The sequence below is a fragment of the Elephantulus edwardii genome, unplaced genomic scaffold, assembly GCF_000299155.1.
Source record: "Elephantulus edwardii isolate Elephantulus edwardi_28Jun2011 unplaced genomic scaffold, EleEdw1.0 scaffold00465, whole genome shotgun sequence".
NCBI lineage: Eukaryota > Metazoa > Chordata > Mammalia > Macroscelidea > Macroscelididae > Elephantulus > Elephantulus edwardii.
Genome location: NW_006400215.1, coordinates 817,499 through 824,444, shown reverse-complemented (window position 1 = coordinate 824,444; position 6,946 = coordinate 817,499). Strand labels below are relative to the sequence as shown.

The window sequence follows — 6,946 nt, the reverse complement described above, 5'->3', positions numbered from 1 at the left end:
AGGACTGCCTTATTGGCCTTTAATGCCTTTGCTTTGGCTTCAGTTTAGGGAGGGGCAGGAGCTTACTTCTTGGCTTTCGGCACCATCTTAGTAGAAAACCTTGAGTGTATTTTCTTGAGGGATGTAGATGTAGTCCAATGGGTAGAGGCCAAGAATCCTCACTATTTATCATAAGGCGTGTCCTGTATCTTAGTCCCTTATAAATCCTTGTGGAACTTTCCACAGTCTGTATCAGCTCAAAGCAAACAACAACATGGGAGCATGTATGTCCCTGGCGGGTGCTCTCTCAGAGAAGCCATGGTGGAGAGTGCCTGAAAACTTTGTGAAGCCACTGGAATTTTGCATGGACAAGGAAACTGAAGAGCAAATCTTTGGTGAGTGTTCCTTACCCATATGCCAGCCTCTTCCAGGCTTCCAACTTCCCTTAATTTCCTAATTTTACACAGCCTCTCTACTCAAAAACTTCCCCTTAGAGGAGCTGATTAATGGATGCCCTTCTTCTCTCACTTCCTACAGGCACAGGTTCTTCAGACACACTCCTTCGCCAAATTGAGGAGCACAGCGGCACCCTTATCCATCTAGAACCGTGGTTCACGGCCTCTGGTCAAACTCGTGTGATAATAGTAGGACCAATCCCAGCGAGAAGTTGGCTGCTGAAAATGATCCGATGTTTAGAAAGCTTAGATTCTGAAATTCGGGCCCAAGGTAGGTGTCTCTGGGTGAATTGTGGGGAAAGGCTTGGGTGGCAAAATTGGTAGAGGGAGTGTGTCTCAGGTTCAGAAGAACCCTTGGGGAGTCAGGAAATCTGTCCTGCATGTCCTAGAATGGTAGGGTTTCAGATTCACAGGTAGTTTTCTGCTGGTATTTGGGGTGAGCCTGGGAAGGATGGTGTGTGGGTAAGGATCCTGGCTTGCAGCACTGGATGGTAGATGACTTCTCTCACTGGATGTCATCCCAGGATGACATCCTTATCCTGAATCTTTTTTTTTTAAATTTTATTATTTTTGTGTGAGTGTACCGTCAAATCAGATCTGACTGGTACAGGAGGAGATTGTCCCTCCTTCCCCGGCAGAGCATCTGGTGGATTTGAACCATGTGCCTCTGGGATTGTAGTTGCAGCTCCTTGCCACTAGGCCACCAGATGTCCTCGTTATCCTGAATCTTGAGTAACCTGGACAAACTCTTTCTCTACAGGTTTCGATATGCTGCTGCGTGTCCGGAGCCACCCACTGACTGAAGACAACCTGTACTCACTTCCTGGCCGACTGTCTCTTTCCTCAGAAATGGCATTGGCTTGCCAAACAGGGAGTCTCTCCTACCTTGGAATTATCTAACCACCACCATGCTGTCTCATAGAAATCTCTTCAATGTAATAAAATGTTCCATCCTGTAAAATCCTTCAATAAAACAAGTTAGTTAATATGCATGGACTTCCAATTGTCCTCATTATTTTAAAGGGCTTCTTCCCCAGGCAAGACTTTCTCTGGGCAGCCAGAAGCTGAGATCTAGGGACGAGCTGATTAGTTGTCTTTTGCTGAGCTTTGGGGCTGAGCTAAGTGGAGGAGCTCTCAAAGAAGGGAGTATTCTTTCTCACACGGCTGATCCAGTAAGGGATATTCCTAAGGCTGCTCTAGACTGAGAGAAATAGCTGTTACATGGGGTGAAAAGAGGGTGAGGGTGTTGGACAAGAGGAAGAAAGGGAGGGATAACATCTAGCATTTAGGGCTATGTGTGTCTAGAAATAAAATGTAATCACCTTTCCAGAGAAACATTTCCCAGTGCAAAACTTGGAGGTGGCTGCGGCCCTCTTGTTCCCATCATAATCCAAAGTGAGCTGCTTCTGCCTCTGGTAACTGGAAGCTGATTCAGACCATCACGTCGAGGGCTGAGGGGAAACTCAGGGATCCTTGAGCACCTCTGATGTCCTCAAGGCTCATGTGAGGCTGGTGGTACTGTGAGCGACAGCATAGAAAATGTGTGAGGACCTAGTAACTTGAGGGCATAAGATGAAGAGAGCTTGAAGGAAGATCCTAGAAGGAAATCAAAGAGTGGTGTATTGCCTTTGAGTCAGACAGATTCATAGCTGACCCTCCAGCAGGTTTTCAGTGGTAGTAAATCACATGGGTTCTGCTAATTTTTAGCAGCATCGTAATGGAGACGTGATTGAGACTGTTAACATTTTCAGCTTCTTAATATCCTCAATCCACATTCTTGGCACCATCAGTCAGGAAATCAAAACTCTAATTGCATTGGCTAAATCTGCTGTCACTCACCTCTCCAGATTGCTGAAGAACAGCAATGTCAGTCTAGAGAGTATGGTGCACCTCATCTAGACCATGATTTTCAAAATTACTTGCTAAATATCAGAGAGATGTACAGTGACTAAGGATGATAGAAGAAGAATCATCTTTGAGCTATGGTGATGGAGAAGATTATTGACTATGCATACCGTGGACCATAGAACAAATGGATCTATCCTGGAGAGGATGAAACCAGTTTGCTTCCTGGAGGCAAGAAATAAGAAACTCCATCTTACATACCCTGGGCGTGTTTTCAGAAGGTACCCATCCTTGTAGAATGGCATCATGGTTAGAAGGGTGGAGTGACAGCGCAGGAGAAGAAAACCATGAATGAGATGAATTGACACAGTAAGTGGAGTAATGAGGGCATATGTGTCGGAGACAGAGAATGGCACAGAAGAGGACAGAGTTCATACATGTGACTCAGTGTCACCTAAAAATAAAAACAAATCCCTGGGGAAGAGACAGCCCATCTATCCACCAAGAGAAGCTGGTGGGTTAGTACTGCATGTCTCATTACTTAGTATAACCCTTTACCACAAGGCTCCCTTCAAAGCAGTTTAAGTAAAGGAAAAGAGCTGCTGAAAAAAAAAATGGAGATTTCCCATCTTTCCCAGAAGAAGGAGTCGGCAGATTTGGGCTGTGTGCCTTCTAGATTGCAGGACAACTTCTTACCAGCAGGACACCAGAGTTCTCTTAGCTCCGCAAATGTCTAGCTACTTCTCACCCAGACCTCAGCATCAAATCTACACAGGAAAAAATTGCTCAAACAGGACAAGACATATATCAAAGAAGAGAACATGTTGTAGGCCATTGGAATTAACTATTATCGTGCATATTCTTCCTCTACCCAACGTGTTCCCTTTCTCTTTTCCCTGGAAACATCCATTCTCACACAGTCTAGAGGAGTCCAGCAAGATTCCCTTTTGGGGAGTAGCATTGTGTGAAGTAACTTCTTTGAGAAGATTGGGGGGTCGGTGCATGAGGGGGTGATACTCTTTCATTTTGCTGAATCCCGGAGCCCAGCAAATGTTGACTAAGCCTATCTTCTCCAGACCTTAGCATCTGGCCTACTCAGTGAAAAAATGTTCAGGCAGGACAGGCCCTTGAAAATCATAAAGGGCAGCATAGTGAAGACCATGCCTATTATGAACTCACTCATTTAACTGATGAATTTTTCAGGATGAAGTGCTTTATTACTTGAAATACACTTACATGAGATGGAATGGTAGTGAGATTGTAGTGTACCTAGGTAGGAGGGTCCCCTATTCTGCCAGCCAACGCTATATCTGCAGATAGAGACTGTTGGGCAGGAAGTGAAAACAGGTTGCCTTCAGTCAGTTGGTTCTCGACATGCAGCAGCATTTCTAAGCCTGCAAAGAAAGAGTTCGTCCAGTTATTTAAAAGGCCCATTAACTAGAGACCCAGGATAAGGCAAGCCATCACGGGATGTCATCCATTGAGAGAAATCATATCTATTCCAGCCCTGGCTAACCCATTGCCCCATGCTCCCCTCACCCTTCCCAAGCATTCCCCAACTAACTCACAAGATAAATGACCATGTCTATCCTATCATGTTCAGGAGCACATGTTCCTTGGCTCCTCACAGATTTTTGAGAATCTAAGATTCCACCATACCTACCAATTCCCCCACACAACCCTTTATCCACAAATAAGGCAGAGACATCTACGTTAGGCCCAAATTTCAAAGTCCCAGCTTCTCAAACATTCCACCATCTTCAGCAGCAATCTCTTCACTGATATTGGCCCTTCTAGCATCACACGAGTGTGAGTAAAGATGGAAAATGACTGAACTAGATGATTAAGGGTGCAGCTGGGCTCCTCAGCAGAGGAGTGTGTCTGAAGGACCTGTGCCTGCAGAAGGTGAGAGAGGGATATCCATTGATACTCAGCTCTTCAAGTTAAGAGAAGGTTTTGAGTAAAGATACTGCAGACATCTAGACAAGGAAAGTAAGGGAAGTGTGAAGGGAAGACACTGATGTAAGGCAGATATATGGGATAGGCACACATACTAAAAATTTGCTCTTCCGTTTTCTCATCCACACACAATTCTAGCAGATCCAAAAAGTTTTCAGGCACACAACACTACTAAATATCTCAGACTGTCAAAAGAATAAACAAGTCTGACTTGGAGGCAGTGCAAACAACATGCTCCTAAGAGGAATGGGTGATTAATCTTCATTTCAGAGAGGAGCAAACGGGGGGGGGGGAGCGGGGGGGCAGGGAGAAGGGTGCAACAATGAATGAATGGAATTCCAAAATCTCTGTAGATATTCATTGAAATGAAAAATAAATAAATTAAAATTTTTTTAAAAAAAATCTTCATTTCACATACTTTATTCATGTTACCAAGACAGCATCTCACAGACTTGGAAAAAAGACACAATCCTATGAAAGATAGAGGGGCAGAGAAAGAACAAATTTCAATAAGATGGACTGAAACAGTGATCCTAGGAGTGGGCTCCAGCAAGTCAGAGACCATAAGGATGAGACATGATAGGACAAGATTCAGATGTTTTGTTCACGTGGTCTCTATGAGTTGTAATGGAATAGAGTACATCTAACAACAACACAAGTTCTAAAAAGACAGTAATTAACCAAAACATTGTTGTCTGATAATTCCAAGTCAGTAGTACCTCTACGTTCTGTGGAATTTTCCATGTCTGATGTTTTTCCGAGTAGATCAAAACTTTTCTTCTCAAGAGCCTCTTATAGAGTTAAACCACTAAAGAATCAGTTAGCAAGAGGGCTCCTAACACCTTATTCTATTTAGTGTTGGCAAAGTCCCAGTTGAACTCTAGGAAATGATGAGGAAATCTGGAAAATCTTTGCCTAAAATGAAAGGCATGGATTGAATTTTCCATCAAAATGTGAATGAATTTAGCAATCCCAATATTTCCAGTGTTGTGATTGCCCTACATATTTTGGGATGTGGCGTAATTGTTCTCCATTTTTAGATGTGATTTTTTTTTTTATACTCCACTTGGTGGTAACGAGAAATTATGCTCCTTTTCCTGTGTTTTAAATTGTAAACCTCCATATGAAGGTAGGGCAAATCATTAAGGAGTTTCCCTTAAGTCATGGTGTCTATCAGTCCAGTGGGAGTCCTTTTGGCTCCTTTGTTATAATCAATTACTTTTGTCTCTAGGTAGAGGTACAAGAAAGCCTCACCTACCTGAGGATGTGATAGGAGTCATTTCTCTTGAAAATTGAATATAATTTGCCTCTAGATCCATAAGCCCACAATGACCAGTTTTTAACCCTCCTTTCCTTCATGTGCTCAACAAAAGACTCTCTCTTTTCCCTGAAAACATCTATTCTCACTCAGTCTAGAGTACTTGTGAAGCAACAGTGTGTAAAAGAATTTTTTTGAGGTGAGAGTTGAGAGTTGGAGGTGAAGAGAGACTTACTTAATTGAGTCTCAGAACCCAGAAAATGTCAAATAATCACATCTTCCCCAGCCTTCAGCATCAAGTCTGCCCAGTGAAAGATACTTTGGGCAGGACAAGCCTTTAAAATCAATAAGAACAACATGGTGAAGGCCATGCGCATTGACTTACTTGTTTTAGTGATGGATTTTGCAGGATGAAATGTTTTATTACATTGAAAACACTTAAATGAGATAGCATGGAAGTGAGAAGTGAAGCCTCTAAGGGAGGAGAAACCCCTATTCTGCCAGGCCAAGGAGACTATTGAACAGGAAATGAACACAGGTCAACTTCAGTCAGAGAGTGGTTCCAGACATGCAACAGCATTTTCAAACCTTCAGAAAAAGAGTTAGTCCAGGTTCCTTAAGGGGCCCACTATTAAGGAATCAAGATAGGGCAGACTATCATGGGATGACATCCAGTGAGAGACGTCATCCCCAGCCAGTGCTAGCAAACTAGTATTTCCATCTACATTTCTCTTTTGCCAGGCACTTAACTAAACACAACGAAACTGTCTATGTCCACCCTAGCATGTTCAGGAGAACATACTCCAGCAATAGTCCAAAACAGAAAAGACTATTCTTCCTCTCACAGCTGTCCTTCCCAGGGAACCTGGCCAGGTTACTGAAGGCTGAGTGAAAATGAGGTCTTCCAGGATAAAGGATACATTCACAGGTGCTACATGATCCCTCTGGGCTTTCATATGAGGTGAGAATAAAGAGGTATGTGTGTATGCTCAGACAAGGAGAATAGTGTTCTTTGGTTCTTGCCTGCTGAAAAGACATTGTTTGAGACAGCTAGGAGCTGAGAGTGGAGTTGGAAGGGTAGTTTTATGGGAAATCTATATTCTCAGTGGCTTAATCTCAAATAATCCTGAAATTCTTCAAGCTATGAATAAAGAAATGGTAAGGCTTCCTAAATTTTCAGTCAGGAACTCTCTCAGAAATGCCAAGTTGGGTGCAACCACTGTGGAAGGCGGTATGGCACTTTCTCAAAAAGTTGCAAATAGAGCTACCATTTGACCCAGCAATTCCACTACTGGGAATATACCCCAAAGAGACCATAACTGACATCCAAGCATATGCACACCCATGTTTATTGTGGCTTTGTTCACAATAGCAAGGAGTTGGAAACAACCCAGGTGACCATCAACAAATGAATGGATAGAGAAGCTGTGGTATATTCACACAATGAATA

At 43.1% G+C, this 6,946-nt stretch overlaps 1 pseudogene; it reads left to right on the top strand.

Moving 5' to 3' along the window:
* Positions 1-516: 516 nt before the first annotated feature.
* Positions 517-6,946, top strand: part of LOC102872565 — a 29,187-nt pseudogene continuing 22,757 nt past the window's right edge.